Source organism: Anabrus simplex, chromosome 1 (genome assembly GCF_040414725.1).
Source record: "Anabrus simplex isolate iqAnaSimp1 chromosome 1, ASM4041472v1, whole genome shotgun sequence".
Lineage (NCBI taxonomy): Eukaryota > Metazoa > Arthropoda > Insecta > Orthoptera > Tettigoniidae > Anabrus > Anabrus simplex.
This window is the reverse complement of record NC_090265.1, coordinates 830,539,282-830,564,961: the sequence shown is the minus strand read 5'-3', so window position 1 is coordinate 830,564,961 and position 25,680 is coordinate 830,539,282. Positions and strand designations below refer to the sequence as shown.

The following is a 25,680-nucleotide window of genomic DNA, read 5'->3' as shown; positions in this document are numbered from 1 at the left end:
CTGTCCCGCCTCCGCTTTGTCCAGCACAAATCTCACATGGAGTGACCGGGATTTGAACCATGGAACCCAGCGGTCAGACGCCGGCGCGCTGCCGCCTGAGTCACAGAGGCTTTATCATGAATATGTAGAATATATAATAATAATAATAATAATAATAATAATAATAATAATAATAATAATAATAATAATAATAATAATAATAATAATAATAATAATAATAATAATATCGGGGTGAGTAGCTCGGACGGTAAAGCGCTGACCTGCTGAGCCCAACTTGGCAAGTTCCATCTTGGGTCCGTCCGGTGGTATTTGAAGGTGCTCAAATACGTCCGCCTCTTGTCGGTAGATTTGATGGCATGTAAACTAACTCATGCGGTATTAAACTCCGGCTACTAGGCGTCTCAGAAAACCGTAAATATAGTTACTGGGACGTAAATATTTTTATTTTTATGATTTTTATTTTTATCATTTTGTTTACCGTCGCAGTAAGACTTCGAATGTTTTCGGCAACGGGAGGATGGCAAAGGGCTAGCTTTGGGAAGCAGTCCCCGTGGTATTATTTAAGCTACAGCCCCAATGTTCGCCTGGTTAAAAATGGGAAACCTAGCAAAACTTTCCTTAGGGCTGCCGACGGTGGGATTCGAACCCACTATCTCCCGATTGAAAGCTCAGAGCTGCGCGACCCTAAGCGCATGGCCGACTCGGGCGTTCAAACCAATAACGTTAATAATAATAATAAAAATAATAATAATAATTTTACTTCTCAATAACCACCTTCAATGATTTACAAAGAACCCGATGTACGGAAATTTCTTCCCAAAGGAATTATTTTCATCCACGTCTGTGGTTAGTGTGATTATCTGCCACCCCCGAAGAGCCAGGTTCGATTCCCGGCCCTGCCACGAAATTTGAAAAGTAGTACGGGGACTGCAATGGGTGCACTCAGGCTCGGGTGATCAAATGAGTAGAGGAGTATTCGATTCTCACCTCAGCCATCCTCGATGAAATTTTCCGTGGTTTCCCACTTCTCCTACAGGCTAATTCCGGGATATTACTTAACTTACGGCCACGGCTTCCTTCCCTCTTCCCTGTCTTCCCATACCCCCTACAAGGCCCCTGCTCAGCATAGCAGGGACGCCGCGTTGGAAAGGCACTAGTCCTCATTCCGAGTTGTATTCCCAACCAAAAGTCTCACGCTACCTCGCTGAGTCCGAGGGAGAAACCAACTCTGCAGGATAAACGGATTAAATAAATATAATGTAACAAATCTACATTAGTTTACTAATGCTATTATTGTCTACTTTAACAATAACGATAATGAACTACGGTAAAGTAAGATCATTTTGTGCACTTAATTATTTTACCTCGCCTAATCATTTTGATCAAATACTTTTTCAAATTTCGTGGCATTGCCATTAATCGAACCCGGGCCTCCGGCTTTGGCAGCTAATCACACTAACCACTACACTACAGAGGCGGACTTAGGAGATAACACCAGGCTAAAAATGCATAAATAGTATAAATACGTGGTTTTGCCCAAGTAAAAATCACGTGTCCATTGATACTACTTGTCATGGTCAGCACTGAGATAAATTTTCTGTTTGTGAGTAAATATTTTACGTAATTTATCAATTTTTGTATTTATTCTAAAACAAATTTATTTACTTGTTTATCTCCTTGAAAGTACACAGACAGTAGGCACCTTAACACATCAATAAGCAAATAAAAATTACTTTTAAAACTGATAACACAGACTAAGATGAAAAAATTCAATAAACATACATAGAAAATAATGATGTAATGTACGTTCAGGAATTTCGACACTGTAATGTACATGGCCTAAAAGAGACAGAACTAAAATGATAAGTGATTAAAAGCGACACTAATAAATACTTTATTGGAGCACAGATGATGACAACACAATAAAATATCTGAATTTATAAATTGGAAACGCACTCAATTAAACAATTAAATTGTTTACTAATTACAGTGTGTGACAGTGAACGTAAATCTAATTTTTCAGAAAATGTACTGTAAATATGAATGCTCTCCACCTCTGTGGTGTAGTGGTTAGCATGATTAGTTGCCACCTCCGGAGATCCGGGTTCGAATCTCGGCTCTGCCACGAAATTTGAAAAGTGGTACGAGGGCTGGAACGGGTCCACTCAGCCTCGGGATGTCAAATGAGTAGAGGTGGGTTCGATTCCCACCTCAGCCATCCTGGAAGTGGTTTTCCGTGGTTTCCCATTTCTCCTCCAGGCAAATGCCGGGATGGTACCTAACTTAAGGCCACGGCCGCTTCCTTCCCTCTTCCTTGCCTGTCCCATCCAATCTTCCCATCCCTTCACAAGGGCCCTGTTCAACATAGCAGGTGAGGCCGCCTGGGCGAGGTACTGGTCATTCTCCCCAGTTTCATCCCCCGACCCAAAGTCTGAACCTCTAGGACACTGCCCTTGAGGCGGTAGAGGTGGGATCCCTCGCTGAGTCCGAGGGAAAAACTGACCCTGGATGGTAAACAGATTAAGAAGAAGAAGAAGAAGAAATATGAATGCCACATTTTCAGTAAATAATGAATTCTAGTGAGGATATATTACGGTTCTTTGAATGTGAAATACCATTTATGCTACTTGCCATGGTCGGCATTGATATAAATTTGTTTTTGTGTTAGTAAATCATCTACCGGGCAGTCAGGGGCGCGCAGCTGTGAACTTGCATCTGGGGGATAGTGGGTTCGATCTCCACTGTCAGCAGCTCTCAAGATAGTTTTCCGTGGTTTCCCATTTTCACACCAGGCGATACTGGGGCTGTACCTTAATTAAGGACACGGCCGTTTTCTTCCCATTCCTAGACCATTCCTATCCCATCGTCACCGTAAGACCTATCTGTGTCGGTGCGACGTAAAGCCAATTTAAAAAATGTAAATCTTCTTCTTCTTTTAGCATATTTCCGACAGCTGTGGGGTTGTGGGTGCAAACTATATAGCAATTCATTTGGCGCTGTTTTACGGCCAGTTGCCCTTCCTGACTCTAATCCTCTCTGTATTCACTATTGCGTGTTTCTGTAGTGGTTGGGGTTCGATTCCCGGCTCTGCCACGAAATTTCAAAAGTTGTACATCGGCTGGAACGGGGTCCACTCAGCCTCGGGAGGTCAGCTGAGTAGAGGCGGTTTCGATTCCCGCTTTACCCATTCTCGAAGTGGTTTTCCGTGGTTTTCCGTGATTTCTCACTTCTCCTCCAGGCAAATGCCGGGATGGTACGTAAATTAAGGCCACGGCCGCTTCCTTCCCTCTTCCTTGTCTATCCCTTCCCATCTTCCTGTCCCTTCCCAAGGTCCCTGTTCAGCATAACGGGTGACGCCACCCGGGCGAGGTACTGGCCCTCCTTACCAGTCGTATCCCCAGACCCGAAATCTCACGCTCCAGGACAGTGCCCTTGGGGCGGTAGAGGTGGGATCCCTCGCTGAGTCCGAGGGAAAAACCAACCCTGGAGGGTAGGCAGATTAAGAAAGGAGAAGAAAGTTATCTCCTAAACGAACTGTACAAAGAGATACGTAGTTAAACTCCTTAAACTCAGTAGTGGAGCAAACGAAATTGTATTACTTGACATATTGACCTAAATAAGTAAAAGTGGCCATAAAGGAGGGCTGGAAGGTAAAGGCTCCCTCTATCCGTAACCTCGCACTTGGTGGGGTAGAGTGGTTAGTTCTACGCCCGGCAGCCTTTGCCCACTGGAATTAACCTGGTACTCATTTTTTGGTGTAGACTGAGTGACCTTGGGGGCCATGTGCACCTCCGGAGGTGGAAAGCTCGTTTCTTAAATTTTTCGACTTCATGACGGGGAATCGAACCCACGTTCTTCCGGGTGAACCCAGCACGCCTTTACCACCTCTGCCAGGCAACCATCAGTTATACCTTTTGTGAAATATTTTACTACCGTAATAACTATTTAACTATATTGTTAGTCTATCAGAGAAAACCTCTAATAAATATACAAATAAGCTACACATCTCTCTCTCTCTCTCTCTCTGTCTCTCTTTCCTAACGCTTTTCCGATAGATATGCTATATGTACTGCTATAATTCCCTTGTCTCGCACTCAAAGAACGTTTGATATAAAATCCTGAAAATTACCGTTATAAGGGTAAAACGAGGTTCATGAAACAAACGAATTGTCGTTATACTACAGACTACGAGTTCTTACCGTTCTTTGTATCTTTCTTTCTTTCTTTCTTTCTTTCTTTCTTAATCTGTTTACCCTCTAGGGTTGGTTTTTCCCTCGGATTCATCGAGGGATCCCACCTCTACCGCCTCCAGGGCAGTGTCCTGGAGCGTGAGACTGTGGGTTGAGGGATGAAACTGGGAAGGAGGACCAGTACCTCACCCAGGCGGCCTCACCAACTATTCTGAACAGGGGTTAGGTACCATCCCGTATTTGCCTGGAGGAGATGTGGGAAATCTCGAAAAACCACTTCGAGGATGGGTGAGGCGGAAATCGAGACCCCCTCTAATCAGCTGACCTTCCGAGCCCTCGTATCACTTTTCAAATTTCGTGGCAGAGCTGGGAATCGAACCCGGGCCTCCGGGTGTAGCAGCTAATCACACTAACCACTACACCACAGAGGCAAATGAGTCCTTGCCTTATATCTGAAATAGTTTTCTTTAATACGAAAGTTCATGAGAGAAAACATTAGCGCATTTCAGAGTGATGCGTACTTCACCTCAACCTGGACATTTTAATTTCAAATGGATATAGCGAGACACGCTCCAAGCGTCCTCGTCTGTAGTAGGCTACATCTCCACTAATGAAGCATGCAGAATATGTATATCAACTAGGTCACGGGTGCATTAGGCAGTAAGTGCAAGCATACGGTCCAGTCCCCGAGTGCTACTACTCGAAATGTAAATGTCAACATCCTGAAGGTTTGAGATCACTGAGCTGAAATACAACACACAAGAGGATGATCGCTCCATAACGCAGTACAGTATTTCAATTCCACATTTACAGCACGGTATACCGCTGTACCACCATTAGTGTCTCTATTTCCTCTCATTGAATTTACGAATCGAACATAATTTCCACCGAGCCAGGAATGGTCAGAATTGAAATGAATGAAGCTCCCACCTAGCGGCGAAGATCGGAATTCTGCCGGCTGCCGAAGCCTGTCGCGCTCCTCTGGGGCAATGATTAATCAGCGATGAAATGATATTATATTGGAGTGTGTTGGTGGAATGAAAGAAGACAGGGAAAACCGGAGTACCCGGAGGAAAACCTGTCCCACATAGGATTCGCCCAGCACAAATCTCACATGAAGTAACCGGGATTTGAACCACGAAACTCAGCTGTGAGAGGCCGGTGCATTGCCACCTGAGCCCCGGAGGCCCTAAATAATCTGCTCAATACCAGAATTTAATTGAAAAAAACCCTAGGCATTTGCCTTTTATGCCTCACATACGTTTCGATTAAGATCCGTAGATCTAATGTGCCAAGAAATTCCAAATATTGCCAAATATAAATTTTGTCATTCGTATAATCCCAATTAAAAGTTTCCTAAATATTCTACGACACTGAGCAACTTTTTAAAAATAATTTTAGGACAAATTACAGTTACTTTTTTTCTTCTGAACCATAATTCAATAAAACACACACATGAAGAAGTGACATATAGCAAGCAATATGCACATAACCACAGCACAGCTGACCGAATTACTACGAGGCAGTTCAAGTGAATAATACCTGTAGATCTGATCGAGAGACTAGTTGGCCAAAGCATACGTGTAATGCCACCACAGCTTTGTCGTTCATAGGCCACAGCCGATTCTATCCGCCTTCTTAACCTATTTCATTCACCAGTCATTCATTTCATCTTAATTAGCTCCTCAACTGGCGCAGGCGTCAGGAATGGCATTCACCTCACCTCATTCCCTACCCCGTATCAGAAAGCGGGACTACATACATCAGTTCCATCTTTCAGTGATGGAAGTTCGCGACCTATCACATAACATGTTTGACTAGTTGCCTCTACAAGACCGGATGTTTCGCTTCATGGTTTAACTGACCGGTGCCGGGCTGAGTGGCTCAGACGGTTGAGGCGCTGGCTTTCTGACCCCAACTTTGACAGTTTCGATCCAGGCTCAGTCCGGTGGTATTTGAAGGTGCTCAAGTACGTCAGCCCCGTGTCGGTAGATTTACTGGCACGTAAAAGAATCCCTGCGGGACTAACTCCGGCACCTCGGCGTCTCCGAAAATCGTAAAAGTAGTTATTGGGACGTAAAGCAAATAACATTAATATATATTATTCTTAACTGACCGGTGTCCTCCTGGTAGCGACGATTCCTATTAACGACGGATTATAAACACTCACAGTCCTGAGTTCCCCGTTAGCGACGGAATGTTGACTACTTGTGACAACTCCATGGAAAAATCCTGCTCGAGAATGCTAGTTGCTTTACGTCGCACCGACACAGATAGGTGCTATGGCGACGATGGGAAGGAAAGGGCTAGGAGTGTGAAGGAAGCGACCGTGGCCTTAATTAAGGTACAGCCCCAGCATTTGCCTGGTGTCAAAATGGTAAACCACGGAAAACCATTTTCAGGGCTGCCGACAGTGGGTTTCGAACCCACTATCTCCCGGATGCAAGCTCACAGCTGCGCGTCCCTAGCCGAATGGCTGCTCGAGAATGGAGTACACATTTGGTTTGATAACTTGTCATTCTGAACTTTGGCTCAGTCCGGTTCATTATAGAGTGTATTTCAAGAAAGAGAGGTAACCCTTACCTTATATTTGTGGGATATAGCTATAGATGACTAACTCAAAAAAGAGTAATATGGTTGTACGTCAAAGAAAAAATGAGGAAGCAATTGTAGTGGCGTCCGCGGATCTTCTGACCCCCTGTCATGTGGGTATGGTCTAGCAAACCTTTGGCGAATCATTACGGCAGGCCCACCTCAAATAATTAAGTTGCTAACGAAAAAGGGGTATGCAGTTCTGATTAGCGGTAACAATAATTGATCATTCGCATTTTTCGCATGCTTTGCTTCTTAAGTTTTGTAGAATCATAAACATTTCATTCCTAGATCTCTTATGTCACTTGTATAGAATGTTACACTCGCAGTGCTCCACAGATATTCGATTAATCTTAATCGCTTAGTCTCTCCTTCATTCCAGCTTCAGATCGTATGCCACTTAGGTAGGCGGCGGCATTCATTTGTACGGTACTGGCATTATGAATCAACTTCAGATCTTCCTTCCCTACGAAGCTGTCCGTCTCTAATGGCACCGTCGCTTGTGTAGGACACTGCACCAACGAATGTATATCATTCGCCACCAGTGACAATCGTTCCCAGTCCATTAGCTGTTTACACCTGAGCAAGACTCACCGTCCGACTCCTTCCCCTGAGACAATGACCGATGGAATAACCACGGGAAATTCCACAGGACTATCCCTTCACTCCAAAAATTGCACTTGTCTGATAGCCCCACTTCCTCTCATTTTCACTCCGAGTGTGCTAGTGTTCTGGTCATAATTATTTCGTGCATTCTAGTTGTGCTTGATATGGAAGTTTGAAAAAATAAGTCACGGGAAGCGCTAACCTAACCTGAACACATCTGATGGACTCTCAGTCACTGTAACACTTTCTCCGCACGTAGCTGGCCTGCCGAACATTGCCGGATTTAAATAGTAAAGAGAGGTAGTGGGGAAAACTCTCAGGAATATTCTTTAATGAGAATGGTCCCTTACCGAGATCGATAGCTGCAGCCGCTTAAGTGCGGCCCGTATCCAGTATTCGGGAGATAGTAGGTTCGAACCCCACTATCGGCAGCCCTGAAGATGGTTTTCCGTGGTTTCCCATTTTCACACCGAGCAGATGCTGGGGCTGTACCTTAATTGTGAAGCTTATTTCCAAAAGGTACCAACTCCAAAAAAATCGAAATCGAGATTATAATGGAAAACGTACGTTGGTAGGTAGCTCCATCGTATGAATGAAAAAGAAATAGCCAAAACGACCTAAATCCATATCAAACAGGGCATTAAAAATCTCGTTTGATGCCAATAAGTACCAAATCCTCTGGCCTGAATATGCCAATACGTACCGTATCCATGCAGCCAATGAGAGGCCATTTCTGGGTCACGTGAACAGCAGCAAAATGGCCGCGCTTTTAAATGACGTGAAGTGACAGTTTTCTTACGAAGCTGGTTTTGTTACTGTGTGCTATTTGTTTTTCAAAAGTATGGAATCAGATATATCAGATGAGTACTGTGATACCCCTGAAGAAGTAAATAAAGCAAGGAAGAGGGTATTAGCTCCAGATAAATGGAAGAAGACGCGTGCTAAGGTGCAAAAATACGAGAGTAAAGCGAGTGTTAAACCAAAAATTTCTTGTTTCTTCAATGTCGGTGAGTTTTGTAGAGCCCGTGATTTAACAGAACAAGAAATAGTAGCGTTTCATGGTGCCTTCTGAGAGAATAAAGATGCTGTTTCTCAAAAAAATGTATTGCTTCGTATATTGATGTTGTATCTCCAGAAAGGCACAGGCCTAATCGAAAGACACAATGTACGCGTGTTTTGAAGAAAGTGATGATTAAATATAAAGCTAGAAGTGATAGTGGTGTTGTCAGTGTGTGTAGGGATACATTTTTAAGCCTCCTGAATGACAGTCGAAGGAAAATTGAGAATGCTGCTAAGGAGAAGAAAGAGAATTCCTTTAGTTCGGTACTGGTACTTTGCATTATTTTCATTGTTCAATTTTATTTAATATTGTTTAAATAATCCATGCCTTCACTGTAAATACCTTAAATCTGACAATTTTATAACTAAATACAGTCAGTTTTTTCAAAAATTCTGATGACTGCAGTGAAATTTATGTCTTTCAGGTGAAGATATTTAGAGTTCCAGTGCCAAAAAGTACCAAATCCATCATTTTCTTTCAATATTTCCTAAACCGCAAAAGCTTCAACAGAAATAATTAGTATAACAATGCATTTATTCCGTATGAACATAATAAAAGTGCTCAAATGAATTTTCAGTTGAAATTCTACACTCTGAAAGTTTTTCCTCTCTCCTGTAAAATATTACTTTTTGGATTTGGTACCTTTTGGAAATAAGCTTCTCAATTAAGGCCACGGCCGCTTCCTTCCCAGTTCTAGCCCTTTTCTGTCCCATCGTCGCCATAAGACCTATCTGTGTCGGTGCGACGTAAAGCAATTAGAAAAAAAAGAATGGTCCCTTCTGGAGGCGACTATCCATGGTGAGCAGCTGGACTGGATGGAGCGATTGTTACATATTTTAAGGTGGGAGTGATTGACACTAGTGGAGACTGACAGGACACCGCACTATCTGACCGAGCTTTATGTTAGTTTTCCTTTTCAGTTAATCTCTCCATCCCATCGGACATCTTCATCGAGATATTTGTCCATCAACTTTTTTTTTTTTTGCTAGTTGCTTTACGTCGCACCGACACAGATAGGTCTTATGGCGACGATGGGATAGAAAAGGGCTAGAACTGGGAAGGAAGCTGCCGCGGCCTTAATTAAGGTACAGCCCCAGCATTTGCTCGGTGTGAAAATGGGAAACTATGGAAAACCATCTTCAGGGCTGCCGATAGTGGGGTTCGAACCTACTATCTCCCGAATACTGGATACTGCCGCACTTAAGCGACTTCAGCTATCGAGCTCGGTCCTTCACCCTTTCCATGAGCAATAGTTTTCTCCAGGTTCTCTTCTTTCCGACGTACTACATGACCACAGACTTGCAGAATTCTCTAGTAACTAAAGGATGATAGCCTGTTATTCACAATGACTTCAGTGAGTATTGATTTATGAGGTTCTTTATCCAATACGGAGAAGAAGAAGAACTGTTAATTAAACTTGACCGTTGGTCTGTCTCCTTCCAGATGATCACAATGGTTTCCTTAGCATTAAACTAATTGCCGCGGTGACTGGACTGTTGCAGAGCGGTCTAACGTTACGCTATTACAAGGCGTGCTAGACCGAGCACACTGGCACCACAGACAGCCCATTCTAATCAGACTACAAGAGCGCCTACTAATCGCGATAATCCATTGTGATAGCATGGTACTGAACCACAGGTTTCAATTAGACTTGCTGGACATGGCATGTGACTACGCACCGAAACGCATCAAAATAAATGTAGACCGAATCGTACATCAAGCCCTAGGTATTAGATATCTAACCATTTTACTGGTCTACTGGGCCTCGCAAATATAGTACAGCCGGGTTCGGAAAAGAACAAGAGTTGACCAAGGGAGATCACATGGGATAGACGAAAGTGAGGCGCCTGGCATAAATTTTGCTATTTGCTTAACGTCGCACCAACACAGATAGGTCTTATGGCGACGATGGGACAGGAAAGGCCTAGGAAAGGAAAGGAAGTGGCCGTGGCCATAATTAAGGTACAGCCCCAGCATTTGCCTGGTGTGAAAATGGGAAACCACGGAAAACCATCTTCAGGGCTGCCGACAGTGAGTTTCGAACCCACTATCTCCCGGATGCGAGCTCACAGCTGCGCGCCCCTAAAGGCACGGCTAACTCGCCCGGTCCTCGCACAAGTAAGGAACACAAAGGTGTCTAAAGTAGAAAAACAAAACTGTGGTTCATTTTTAAATTTAATCTTGTTTATGCAACCGAAATTCGGTGTTACATGTAAAATTAGGTGCGTGTGTTTGCTAGTGGTAGAAGACCCCTTCTGAATTTACAATGTATTTCCCCTTTACTCGAAGATTAAAAATTATATTATTAGGAAGGCTGGAATTTATGTAAAGCAAAGGAAAGTCATCTCCGTACAGGTCATGAAGACCCTTGGAGGGGTAGAGGATAAAGTCTACAAGCACTTGGTGAGGCAGAGTGTTTAGCACTACGCCCGGCCGCCATTGGCCCCAGGCTCACTTTTACTGTAGGCTGAGTGAAGATCACAGCTATGTGTATTGTCGTATCCATACCAACAGTTGAGACGCCGAGTGGACTCATCTGATGGCTAACAAAAGTACAGAAAACGAAACGGATTGAAGATTGTACTTTATAGACGTTAGATAACTTGGTTGTTAAGAGTTGAAACTCATATAATTTCCTATGTATTGAACCCATAATTCTACCATGCTAAAAATTGCTACTACAAGATGGAGTGCAACAATGTTTGTTATTGTAATCTCACCTCGCGCTCCGTGGCACGACGACTCACCGTGGAGAGCGAGCCACCAAACATTCGAACGAGGTCGGAACCTTTCGGCAAACCTCGGGTAATTAATAATGAAATTCTAGATAATAACCCTCATTGCGAGAGATGTTGACACTATCATTAACAAAGAAATATGTAATTAAGAATTTTGGGAAATATCTGATGAAGCTGAAGTCCACAGAGTGGAAATGTATTTAATAAATTTAGACTGGCAGAATAGTGACACGTGAAGGACATACCGTAAAAAATGCGCGGAAAACCTAATACAATAAATAAATTAATTACGCCTGTTAAAGTAACGGGAAAATCAGCACACAACACCATCATGACTGGAAAATTGGAGTGAGTCTCGAAGAAATCGGACCAGTGGTCTTTAATCGGAATGATTGCACCACAGTACATCTTGCCAAGCATAGCGTCCCTAGAAAATGCTAAATACCCCTCCTGAGGCAGGAGCGTCAGTCGTAATTCTATGTTCTGAGAGTGTGAACCTACGTCAGGCAACATTAAAGAAGAAAAGTGGGCGAAATAGACTTGTAGAATCTCTAAAGCCAGTCGGTTTGAGGAATGAATATTTTACCTAGTGGTAAATGGTTAACGAAGACAAACCAGCTATTGAGCATTGTAGTTACATCTATCACGGTCGGCGAAGAGTATCAATAATGAATAATTACTAGCAGTTTCCCGCTGGCTCCGCCCGCAATGTACAAAGTATGGTGTTGTTCGTTACTATCCTCACGGATGTATTTGCAAAGTTTCGAGTTTATGAAATAAAGCATATCATCTGCTGTGGTAATAGAATGTAATATTATGTCAACAAAACACTTGAAAATACATCACACAAAGAAATTGAATTAAACGTTCCTTGGAACAACACTACGCGCCGAACTGTTAAAAAGTCCAAAGATCTTCGTCATGGAGACAAATGTACTCATGACTTTTCTCAGAGTCTACCAATTTAAGTCGTTATTACCTCAAAAGAAATCGCTTGATCCACTGAGTGTTTTAGACCAAAACGAACTGCGTAGCTCAGTTAGAACGAAAGATATGATTGCTTCAATGAGAAAAATGTTGAAGAAATGATACGTCAAATTGAATGTGCACTCATAACGTTCCTCAGAATCAACGGATTTGAATCGTTAAGAGCTGAAATGAAAGAGCTTGATCCACTGATTGTTCGGGGGCCAAAACAAACTCCGTACCTCAATTAGAACCAAGGTTATGATTGCTTCAAAGAGACCAAGAATTGAAAAATCAAATAATTTGAGGAAGGCGGAAGTTAAGTGATTTATAGTACCTGATGACAAATCTGTGCATGAATATCTTTCAATTAAAAAATGAAAGAAATCGACCGATTAGAATGGCCTGACTGACTGATATTAGTTTTCATAAAAAAATATATATATAGATAAGGATTCCTGAACTTCTCATAGGGAGACAGCAGATTCATAGATAGCTTTTGTGAATTACTGTGGAAAATGTTATATTTTTCTAATCGGTAAGAGAAGATGGTAGTCTGATGGAGATAAGCTTTATGTCCCACGGTCAATCACACCTGTGAACATCTGGTTAGAAGGGAATTGGTAGGATCTCACAAACTACATTAGTTGAGTTCTCGATATGAAGCGAGGATGAGGTTTAGCTGTTATATGTGTACAGAATAATTTATGGTAACGTGTGTTGCTTCAAGCTAAGTGTAAAATCTGTGTATGTATAAAGCAATATATAATTAAAGAATGTATCCTACAATAATGAAGGGCTAAGCTGTAGTTGGCTGGCATAAGATGAAGCCAAGATAATGCCATGCCACACGACTACAATTACAGGTCTGTCTAATGTAAATATTATGTTTTGTAGTTAGAGATGTAAGTGCTTGTCCCTTTAGGTTAGTTAATTAGTAAATCATAACACCGCGTTATATATATGTGGCGTGTGTAATCAAGTATAGTGCGATGGTGAGGAAGTATTTTGGTCATCATTCTAGTGCGGATGCGAATTGTCTATCATTAATGGCAGCACGCGAGACTTTAAAATGTTTTAAATGTATTTAAAAATGTAAAAGTGAAGTTAAATATTGCAATGAAAATCAATGAAATAATGCTGGGACCGGTAAAAGTTGCAATAACAATAACGATAAAATAACCGTTATGAGTGTGATGAAGTCAAATATCGAATTATCCAATAAGAATAATAAATAATAATAATAATAATAATAATAATAATAATATACACGTTAGGATAAAAATTGAGGTGATAAATTATGCGTTCAGCAGTTATAAGCGAGATTTGCGGCTTATATCGAAATCCAGTGAAGTATGATAAAGTTGGCCTTTATGGGAAACTCAAATTTTGTGACACCGTGTATTTTTGATACAGAAATTCCCGGTATGCTACTTTTCTCCTGAGATCTGGAAGAATTTAGAGAAGTAAATTGTGAGATCATTATAAAATTGTTTGGTCATGGGATCACTTGTATTTAAAAAGTTTCAAACAAGGAGAAAATGGGTTGTAATGGAAATGAAATATTGTGAGAATAGTTAGTAAGATGTTAAAGGCAGAATGAGCCTGTATTTTATGAGTGATGTGGCATGAGCAGGATGCCGAGGAAAATGGGAAGGAAAGGAATGTTTGTGGCATGGTGTATAAGTTGAGGTGTAATACTTCTGAGACAGGCTGTATAAGATGAACGATGTCCTGTCCAGAATGGGTGATGAATTTAAAGGTTGTCAGATCCAAGTGAGCGCGTTGTAACGCCTATTTTAAGTACAAGTTGATGTTTCTCCCATGATTATTATTTTATGTAAGACCGTAGGTAACGGCAATTACGTTTAAGTGACGGTTCTATTTGATACCAGCGAAGTGCATTTTGTGATAGCCGACCTTACGAACGAAATACATTCTGACACACGGTCAAGATAATACTTGATTGTTGTAAATTGGTATCTTTACGGGACGAAATTATCGCCGACTAGAAACATTGCGGATGTGAAAATGAATTTCATTAGAATGATAGTTGAGTAGATTGATGAAAAGTTACTTTACTGGACCGTTCACGGTGATATATGTTTGGAATGTTGAGATGAAAGGCCAGTTGGAACCTCACACTCGAGTTATGCCGTGGATATCGTGATGGTAGTGATTATCGTTTTCAGTGATATTACATAATATCGAACGAGAGTTGAATTTATTTTATGTAGCGAACTTCACTGCATGCATTGAGATTGTATTGAGGAATAGATTAAACTATTCGGACATGTTGTTTAATTTCGATTTCACACTTTATTGAAGTACAGTAACATTTCCACGCTGGAGTTCAATTTTTTTTAATAGCGAATTTTACTTCATGTGTTAGAGTTTCAACGAGGATCAGATCTAAAAATCTGGACATTGTGTTAAAGTTTCGATTTCGCCTGGCAGTATGAATGATGTGTAGATACCGTAGCGTTGGCTCAGTGATAGATTTAGGATGCTGCGTGCATTACATAACTTAAGGATGAGTAGTCACAGTAACGTAGGCTCCACGACAGGATTAGAATGTCGTCTGTACATAGTCAAGTCATAGGTTAGGCATTTTTGCAAATCGACTTGAACGATATTAGTGTTTGCAGTAGTGGATACGAATGTGAAAGATGTTAGCAGGTACTATTCAGGCCATGTTTCGGCATAATTCTTACTAGCCAGAAGGTGCTCCCATAATAGCGTTGCATCAGTAGTGGTATGAATGTAAGGGATGTCCCACGTGGAAACCTAGCTAATTGAGACGGATCCTTACTGCATAGCCGCGCGTATTCAAGTTCGATGGACTTTTTCATATTTATTTTATTTTCTTTACTTTAAGACTTATTCTCCGGGTGTCCGATATACGATATGTGAAAATGAGAACCACGGAAAACCATCTTCAGGGCTGCCGACAGTGGGATTCGAACCCACTATCTCCCGGATGCAAGCTTACAGCTGCGTGCTCCTAACCGTACGGCCATCTCGCTTGGTAACCTCCTTGTTGATGAAACGACATTCAGTTTTTGTAGTACCCAACTCGCCCGGTAAAGTAGTATATTAGGGCTATAGGTAGTGAGACTAAGTTAATACATGACAACTGCATTTAAAATGGAGATGACATAAATGAAGTGGAGAAATTTAACAAACACTTTATAACAGCATCTTCTCTGAAATACCATAGTGAGAGGTGCTTGGTATTCAATATTACACATGTTTAAACGCATTAATAATTAATAATTCGGAAATTGGACACTCAAATAAAAGATGAGGAACTGTTTGTGGCATTTCACAGGTACAGCTGTAGGGCTTCTGAATATCGATTCTAAACCTCTCGAAGTACGATCCAAACTTGCCATGTCCTGTCAGAAACTGAGTTATAATATGTTCATGTTGCAGTGACCTACTTTGTAGTCTGTCTTGAATATTTGGAAAGAACATGTCCCTTGTTAGCTGCCCGTTTGTGCTGGTGATCCATGGGTTGTTCCACATATCTTGTGTGTATTCTCTCAGTTCTTTGTATATATATATATATATATATATATACAAGAGACACAGGGCACTTTTCATATATCAACAAAGCATCAGAAGAAGTAGTAGCTGCTTTGGCAAGTTCATCAGCTCTCTCATTTCCTTCCCCACTGTCATGACCTCGGACACATTTCCTGCAGATATGTTTACTGTAGTCTAACGTGTGTGATCTTATATTAACAGCTACCGGATGAAAGTTATATTTTTCCTTGGATTGCTTTCAAAGCTGCCTGAGAATCACTCAATATTTGCGCAGCACAACTGTGTTTTTTTAAATCCACATAACTGCCTGTTGTATAGCGCACAGTTCTTCTTGAAAGACTGAACATCACGGAGATAGTCTAAATGTTTCAGCATACACTTTACTGTTATCCTGTAGCACTGGAAAAGCACATCCTACAAACCAATTATATTATGTTGGGCCTCGTGTTCAGACACTCGAGGGAAAAAAAGGATTTTTCCTCAACTCCCGAGCCCTACTCATAACACAACCGTTGTGCAGGACAGACTTCTGTATACCTGCCACCCTCTTCAGTAAGTTTATATTCTAGCCTATTACTGCCTAAAAATCCGGACCTAAACTGACAAGGTCCTGGGCTAGCTCTCGTATCAGCTGTTTCTCATGCTCGCAGACCTATCAGTCAGCTTGACATGTATGCTCTAATTGTCTCGCAAAGCACGAGCATACAGTGAACTTCGCATCCCTCAAACAAACAGGGATACCGGAAATACTATTTTTCCGACTTGGTCTACTTTTAAAAAACCTGCCTGCTCCCTTTATTATCTAGTGTAATGATACATAGCCTATAATAATTAGAAATATAGATCTGACAAAGCATACGATAGTAATAATAATCATCATCATCATAAATAGTGTTATTGGCTTTACGTCCCATTAACAACTTGTACGGTTTTGGGAGATACAAAGGTGCCGGAATTTAGTCCCGCAGGACATGTTTTACGTGCCAGTAGATCTGCCGACAGGAGGCTGACGTATTTGAGCACCTTCAAATACCACCGGACTGAGCCAGGATCGACCCTGCCAAGTTGGGGTCAGAAGCCCACCGCCTCATTCGCCTGAGCCACTCAGCCCTGGCATACGATAGTGTTTCCAGGGAGAAGGTGTAGGAAGCCATGGTCAAAAAGAGACTGAGTACACAAACTGTAGAAATGGTGCAAACAATGTACAAGAACAGTGTCAGCAGCGTACAGACTCCGTTTGGAAAGAGAGAATATAGTTTGAAATGAAACTGAACTAAGACATCACAATCTGCTTTACTTCCCACCGATACAGATAGGTCTTATGGCGACGATGGGATAGGAAAGGGCTAGGAATGGGAAGGAAGCGGCCGTGGCCTTAATTAAGGTACAGCCCCAGCATTTGCCTCGTGTGAAAATGGGAAACTACGGAAAACCATCTTAAGGGCTGCCAACAGTGGGGCTTGAACCCACTATCTCCTGGATGCAAGCTTACAGCTGCGTGTCCCTAACCGCACAGCCAACTCACCCGGTGAATAAGACAAGGGAGTGTACTGCCGCCTCTTGTTTCTAATGGTTATGGACGAAACTGTAAAGGAGACAAAGGAAGCATAAGTGAATAGGGAGTTGAAGTTATTACTATTTCCAGACGATTATGTGGTCTGGGGAACAAACAGCAAAGAAGTACAAGAACAACTTGATGCAATGAACAAAAACATTGAAAAGTATGGTATGAAAATCAGCGCAGAGAAAAGCAAGACCATGCAAGGGAAAGACATCGTGAAATTTGGTGGTAAATGTCTTCAAATTGTTGACAGATTCAAATACCTGGGGAGTGATTTCATACAGAATAAAGGCTGGACATGGAGATTATCAAGAGAGTTTATCAAGAGAGTGCAACAGGGCAATACATTCTACCAGAGTGTAAGAAATCCTGTCTGGAATTAGGAAGTACAATGGAAGCAAAGAGGTAAACTACTGGCGAAGTATAATCTCAAGAATAGTTTCTGTTGTACGATTTTTGGCAGTTAGGGTTTTACCTTTCCCAGGAGACAATGAGGATTTTGGACCAATTTCAAATGATTTATAGCTTGGTTGCCTCGAGTTAAACAGTGAATATGACCCTTTTCTTGCCCAGCACATCGGTACATATGGTAAAAATAAGGTCAAGGGCACACCTCATATCTCTCTTCTCAAATATGTAATTAATTTATTGAAGTTATGGAGAATTGTGTGCCTGAAACTGCAGTTGATGAAGTAAAAGAAGCTAGATACAACTCTGCCATTGTAGATTTGACGCCTGATCGCTCTCACACTGACCAGTTGGCTATTTATTTATTTATTTTTACGATAAGTACCTCAAATAGAGCCAAAGCCTGTAGAACGACTCATTAAGCTTCTGCCTGGAATATCACATACATCTGCTGGACTAGAAAAAGCTGTAGTTGACTGTCTTGAGAGTTTCGAAATCAACATCAAGAATTGTAGGGGCCAAAGTTATGATAATTCTTCCAATATGTCAGGATATTACTCAGGTCTTCAGACCCGAATAAAGCAGCAAAATCCCCTTGCTGAATACATACCATGTACAACACATTCACTAAATCTTGTTGGTTCAGATGCCGCAGTAGCTTTCTTTGGCTTCGTTCCAGGAGTTGTGTAATTACTTTTCTGTGTCAACGTACAGGTGGAATATTTTGAAGCAATTCTCGGCAAAAACGGTACGCCAGTGGTAAAATCTTTATCAGAAACCAGATGGTTTGCAAGAGCAGACGCTGTCAGAGCTTTGGTAAATGGTTAAGAAGAAATACGACAATCGTTCAGGCAGCTATCTGTTTACCTCACCTTCATACTGTGTAAACAGAATTTTATCAACCTGCCTTAACTGTTTTTCTTTGGTGTTGTACGTCATGAGAATGTTCATGATGTTTCAGTAGTTCGTAGCTGTGCTTCCTGTCATTAAAACCGGTAGAAAAATGTGTTTTTGCATTGTCTGGTTGAAATAAACATCATTGAATACAGAATACTTTCCCAGTTGACTGTGAATACAAAAACTAATCTCTTAAAACAACGTCTCTATTAGGAAGAGTACTCTTAAACATGTTTTGAGACAATGTTCTTTTACCATCATAGTAAGTTCGCAGAGATTTCGAAAAATCCACCATTACGTTTTGTTTTGGACAATGTTTAATAACATTCTCAACTAATGAATTTAACTTGACATTCCAAGCAGCAGGATCATCTATGGAAAATGAATTAGATAAAGTTACCTCAGGTTGTGATTGTGAAATAGTTCCAAACGGCTGCTGAACAACTTCAGACTTGTAGACTTGAGGCACAAAACCTTGAAACTAAATTTCAGAATTTCGAGGCCACTTTTCTGTTAGTTGTGTGGAATGGCATTTTGGAGAGATTTGACAAGTGTTCTAAAAACTTGTAGTATGAAGATCTTAATCTTGAGGGAAGAATACAACAATTGAAAACCCTGGAAGAATTCATCAAACCGAAAAGGGATGTTTGACATATATGAGCAATCTGCTTTGAACATAGGTGTATGTGATGTTCCAAGCTGCTCAAGAGTAAGGAAACGGAAAATGTTTGCAGATGAAACACGTAGGATTGAAGGAGACCTAGTTGCAAGAACAAATTTCAAAAATGTGTTCCTTAAAATAATGGACACACTTATAGGAAACCTAGCAAAAAGGAAAGAAGCATATGAAGTCGTAGCTTCCAGATTTCAAGTGTTACCTCTGCTACTGACTTGCTCATCCGAATCGTCAGAAGTGAAGAACGCTGCTTCAAGACTTAGTTCGCTGTATTCAGTCAAGATTTTGTAAATGAGTGTGTACACTTTCAAATGTATGTTGAACTCGAGGGATTCCAAAACTTGCCTAAAGTGTATTCTTACATTAAGCAAAACAATTTGTCAAGTACTTTTCCCAACCTTGAAATTGCAATTAGGATATTTTTGAGCAACTGTACTGCATAAATGGATTTTTCAGTTTTAAGCAGAGTAAGAAATGCTAAGAGGGCAACTCCGATTAATGGGAAGTAAAGCTCATTAGTCCTTATGTGCACTGAAAAACATTTAACTTTGAAAACCAACCTTGATGAAATTGTTCAAGTAGTCTATAAAGAAAACTTTTATTTTTAAATGTGATCGAAATGAATTACAATAAATTAATGGTAATTTATATGTGTCTTATTTCTAAAATTACACTGACTGACAGAGCAAATGCAACACCAAGAAGGAGTGGTCAGAACTTTATGCCAATTGCAGGGTAGACTGACGTCCCTGAGGTATGCTCATGATGTGAAATGCGCCGCTGTGCTGCGCACGTAGCGAACGATAAATGGGACACGGCGTTGGCGAATGGCCCACTTCGTACCGTGATTTCTCAGCCGACAGTCATTGTAGAACGTGTTGTCGTGTGCCACAGGACACGTGTATAGCTAAGAATGCCAGGCCGCCGTCAACGGAGGCATTTCCAGCAGACAGACGACTTTACGAGGGGTATGGTGATCGGGCTGAGAAGGGCAGGTTGGTCGCTTCGTCAAATCGCAGCCGATACCCATAGGGATGTGTCCACGGTGCAGCGCCTATGGCGAAGATGGTTGGCGCAGGGACATGTGGCACGTGCGAGGGGTCCAGGCGCAGCCCGAGTGACGTCAGCACGCGAGGATCGGCGCATCCGCCGCCAAGCGGTGGCAGCCCCGCACGCCACGTCAACCGCCATTCTTCAGCATGTGCAAGACACCCTGGCTGTTCCAATATCGACCAGAACAATTTCCCGTCGATTGGTTGAAGGAGGCCTGCACTCCCGGCGTCCGCTCAGAAGACTACCATTGACTCCACAGCATAGACGTGCACGCCTGGCATGGTGCCGGGCTAGAGCGACTTGGATGAGGGAATGGCGGAACGTCGTGTTCTCCGATGAGTCACGCTTCTGTTCTGTCAGTGATAGTCACCGCAGACGAGTGTGGCGCCGGCGTGGAGAAAGGTCAAATCCGGCAGTAACTGTGGAGCGCCCTACCGCTAGACAACGCGGCATCATGGTTTGGGGCGCTATTGCGTATGATTCCATGTCACTTCTAGTGCGTATTCAAGGCACGTTAAATGCCCACCGCTACGTGCAGCATGTGCTGCGGCCGGTGGCACTCCCGTACCTTCAGGGGCTGGCCAATGCTCTGTTTCAGCAGGATAATGCCCGCCCACACACTGCTCGCATCTCCCAACAGGCTCTACGAGGTGTACAGATGCTTCCGTGGCCAGCGTACTCTCCGGATCTCTCACCAATCGAACACGTGTGGGATCTCATTGGACGCCGTTTGCAAACTCTGCCCCAGCCTCGTACGGTCGACCAACTGTGGCAAATGGTTGACAGAGAATGGAGAACCATCCCTCAGGACACCATCCGCACTCTTATTGACTCTGTACCTCGACGTGTTTCTGCGTGCATCGCCGCTCGCGGTGGTCCTACATCCTACTGAGTCGATGCCGTTCGCATTGTGTAACCTGCATATCGGTTTGAAATAAACATCAATTATTCGTCCGTGCCGTCTCTGTTTTTTTCCCCAACTTTCATCCCTTTCGAACCACTCCTTCTTGGTGTTGCATTTGCTCTGTCAGTCAGTGTATTTAGGCCTACTTACACACATTTGACGCCCGTAGGTGATGAGGATGAAATGATGATGAAGACGACACATACACCCAGCCCCCGTGCCAGCGAAATTAACCAATTAAGGTTAAAATTTCCGATCCTGCCGGGAATCGAACCCGGGACCCGTGTGACCAAAGGCCAGCACGATAACCATTTAGCCATGGAGCCGAAGTTAATTATGAGAATTAACTTTGTTTTCATAATGTACTATTTTAAAATTCATAATCTTGAAAACTGTAATATTTAATTTGCAAACAATTAATTTTTTAGAAGAACAGAAAAACTAGCGGGAGGGGGAGGGGCGGCTAAATATTGTTTGGCCGGGGCGCTAACTATTTGAAATCGGGGCCTGTCCAGCACACTGCCCTTGAGGCGGTAGAAGTGGGATCCCTCGCTGAGTCCGAGGGAAAAAACCAACCCTGGAGGGTAAGCAGATTGAAAGAAAGAAAGAAAAGATTAACCGGTTTGTCCACGTGAAAGTGAGGATTTTCAGGAGCTCAGTACACGCAGTTGTGGCTGTTTACAGTACCGTTCAGTTTGAAATGCACCTCGTCAGACCAGATAACCATCCCTGCAAACCGTTCATCCACGCGAAGCATGGCTTCAAACCACTCGCATTACTCCATTCTTCAATCCGGGTCGTCCTCGTTCACAGCGTGCAGCGATTTTTGAATGTTCACTTTGCAGCCTTCAGAATTCGCCGTACGGTCGATCGGCTTACCCCGCTTTCACGTGCACCGTGATTCACAGATTGTTGAGGTGACCTAGTAAAATGTTGCAAAACAGCAGCTCTGGAAGCTGGACTTGACGTTTTTGGTCGGCCAGACCTGCACGTCTTGAACAGTACCGTCGGCTTCAAATTTATCCCGAATACGACAAATTGTTGTACGTGTTGGTGGCTGAACTCCGTACATATCATGCAATTGCCCTTTTTACCTCCATCTCGTTTTCGTACTTCCAGTACCACTTCAATACGGCCTTGCGTTGCTCAAACGACAACCTTACTTCATTCATTGTTGCACTGTCATCTGCTGGAAGATTATCGTGCTATTCACGTGAACTTCACCATACGGTGAGTCCAGTTCAATGGCTAAATGGTTAGCTTGTTGGCCCAGAGGGTCCCGGGTTCGATTCCCGGCTGGGTCGGGGATTTTAAAATTGATTGGTTAAATCTTATGGTTCGGGGGCTGGGTGTGTGTGTGGCGTATTCATCTTTAGAAATCATCCTAGGTAGGGCCCTCATTTTCACAGACATGCAGGTCGCCTAGTAGGCCATCTACGAGATAAAGAGCCGCACCACGCCTCTCCGGAGGCCATACGCCCTTATTATATCATTTTGTGAGGAAACAATGGACTACGCTACCGTGCAAGAATTAGAACGATATGTCGCTTTGTTCCAAAGATATTCATCATCATTATCTGTTTACCCTCCAGGTTCGGTTTTTCCCTCGGACTCAGCGTGGGATCCCGCCTCTACCGCCTCAAGGGCAGTGTCCTGGAGCTTCAGACTCTTGGTCGGGGATACAACTAGGGAGAATGACCAGTACCTCGCCCAGGCGGCCTCACCTGCTATGCTGAACAGGGGCCTTGCGGGGGATGCGGAAGATTGGAAGGGATAGACAAGGAAGAGGGAAGGAAGCGGCCGTGGCCTTAAGTTAGGTACCATCCCGGCATTTGCCTGGAGGAAAAGTGGGAAACCACGGAAAACCACTTCCAGGATGGCTGAGGTGAGAATCGAACCCACCTCTACTCAGTTGACCTCCCGAGGCTGAGTGGACCCCGTTCCAGCCCTCGTACCACTTTTCAAAATTTCGTGACACAGCCGGGAATCGAACCCGAACCTCCGGGGGTGGCAGCTAATCACGCTAACCACTACACCACCGAGGCGGACTTCCAAAGATATTAACTATCAAAAATGTCTACATTTTTCTGGACCCCTCTGTATTAGCATACAGCACCATGCACTTTGTGTGCTAATCGTGAATGGGGACAAAAAAATAGTCTTGGTGAAATTCTAAATGTCACCAACATATCATCATCATCATCATCATCTGTTTACCCTCCAGGTTCGGTTTTTCCCTCGGACTTAGCGAGGGATCCCACCTCTACCGCCTCAAGGGCAGTGTCCTGGAGCTTCAGACTCTTGGTCAGGGGATACAACTGGGGAGTATGACCAGTACCTCGCCCAGGCGGCCTCACCTGCTAAGCTGAACAGGGGCCTTGTGGAGGGATGGGAAGACTGGAAGGGATAGGCAAGGAAGAGGGAAGGAAGCGGCCGTGGCCTTAAGTTAGGAACCATCCCGGCATTCGCCTGGAGGAGAAGTGGGAAACCACGGAAAACCACTTCCAGGATGGCTGAGGTGGGAATCGAACCCACCTCTACTCAGTTGACCTCCCGAGGCTGAGTGGACCCCGTTCCAGCCCTCGTACCACTTTTCAAATTTCGTGTCACCAACATATACTTAGGATAATTAATTTTATTTTGTTTGTTACCTGGTATATGAGTTGTAAAATGGAAGTTTACTCAGGTTTGAAACGTACTTCCCTCGCTAATGACTCCATTAAAATTTCTTGTATGATATTATGACTCAACATCGTCCTAAACAAGAGTTGTTTGCGCGTAGGTGAGATTTGTTTTACGACCCTTACTTCATCTCTCTCACGTCGATGACGGCCTACCTGTCTCGCACAAGCTCTTAGCTTTTCTGGTGGAGACAAACTTTGTAGTGTGTCGAAATTTAATGAGAGTCAACAGAGAAGTTAACTGATGTCTTGGGAGGAAACTTTCTGTACAGCACTCCACAATTCACGCTCACGCTTGATATGACACGCCTTGGAAACTTGAGGAAACAAGCAGTGATGAAGTGGCGGCAGTAGCACGCACTCAATGACCCTACAGATAATTGAATGAGTAGTGGTTGTGTTTGGATTTCTAGAACTCCAATCCCAATTGCAATTCTACCTATAGTCTGGCAGCTTTGCGGAGGATAGTTGTTTGTCTACCCTTTAGCTGAGTGTCTTGAAGGTGAGATGAATATACAGGATGAAGCGTAATTCGCGCACTCGGGCGTCGCAGCGCGACTCCTCACATGCCAGAAATAAATAAAAAATGTATCTTACAAAACTTCGTCTTGCGAGTATATCCGGCAGAAAAACGACGTTGAAGAGTAGCAATCTGGCAACGCTGTAACCACATGTAGGGTAAATCTCTGTCAGCAGAAGCTAGTCGTACTGTACAGTTGGTGCAGTGGATAGAGTTTTGGGTTAGCATGCAGGAGGTCGAGTGGTCGATGTTTTTTATTTCGTAAATGTAATCCAGGTGGTATGGTATCTGGCATTTAATCGTCAACAGCGATTGCAGTGGGTCCTCTAGAAACCATTTGCACTTACATACTACGATCCTAGAAATGGACGAACAATCGTTTTCATTCATCAGCTTTGAAAGGCGCCCTTTCCACGTCGTGAGCATGAATTTAATATGGACAGTATTAGTGCTAATGTGCTATATCTTTCTTTCTTTCTTAATCTGTTTACCCTCCAGGGTTGGCTTTTCCCTCGGACTCGGCGAGGGATCCCACCTCTACCGCCTCAAGGGCAGTTTCCTGGAGTTTCAGACTTTGGGTCGGGGATACAACTGGGGAGAATGACCAGTACCTCGCCCAGGCGGCCTCACCTGCTATGCTGAACAGGGGCCTTGTGGAGGGATGGGAAGATTGGGATAGACAAGGAAGAGGGAAGGAAGCGGCCGTGGCCTTAAGTGAGGTACCATCCCGGCATTTGCCTGGAGGAGAAGTGGGAAACCACGGAAACCACTTCCAGGATGGCTGAGGTGGGAATCGAACCCACCTCTACTCAGTTGACCTCCCGAGGCTGAGTGGACCCCGTTCCAGCCCTCGTACCACTTTTTCAAATTTCGTGGCAGAGCCGGGAATCGAACCCGGACCTCCGGGGGTGGCAGCTAATCACGCTAACCACTACACCACAGAGGCGGACATGTGCTATATCTGCGCGATCATATTACATGTAGTATGGCGGCGTCTCCGAAAACCTTAAAAAGTAGTTCGTGGGAGGTGAAACAAATAACATTATTATTATACATGTAGTATGTAAATGACAAGGTAGATGCTGTGTTATTGTACTGTGCTATCATAATAATAATAATGCTATTTGCTTTACGTCCCACTAACTACTCTTTTACGGTTTTCGGAGACGCCGAGGTGCCGGAATTTAGTCCCACAGGAGTTCTTTTACGTGCCAGTAAATCTACCGATACGAGGCTGGCGTATTTGAGCACCTTCAAATACCACCGGACTGAGCCAGGA

The 25,680-nt window shown here is 43.1% G+C and overlaps 1 protein-coding gene across 3 annotated transcripts in view; it reads right to left on the bottom strand.

The window, feature by feature from the left end:
• Positions 1-25,680, bottom strand: part of LOC136857599 (sialin) — a 380,389-nt gene that overhangs the window by 206,679 nt on the left and 148,030 nt on the right. The gene's annotated exons all lie outside the window — the stretch shown is intronic.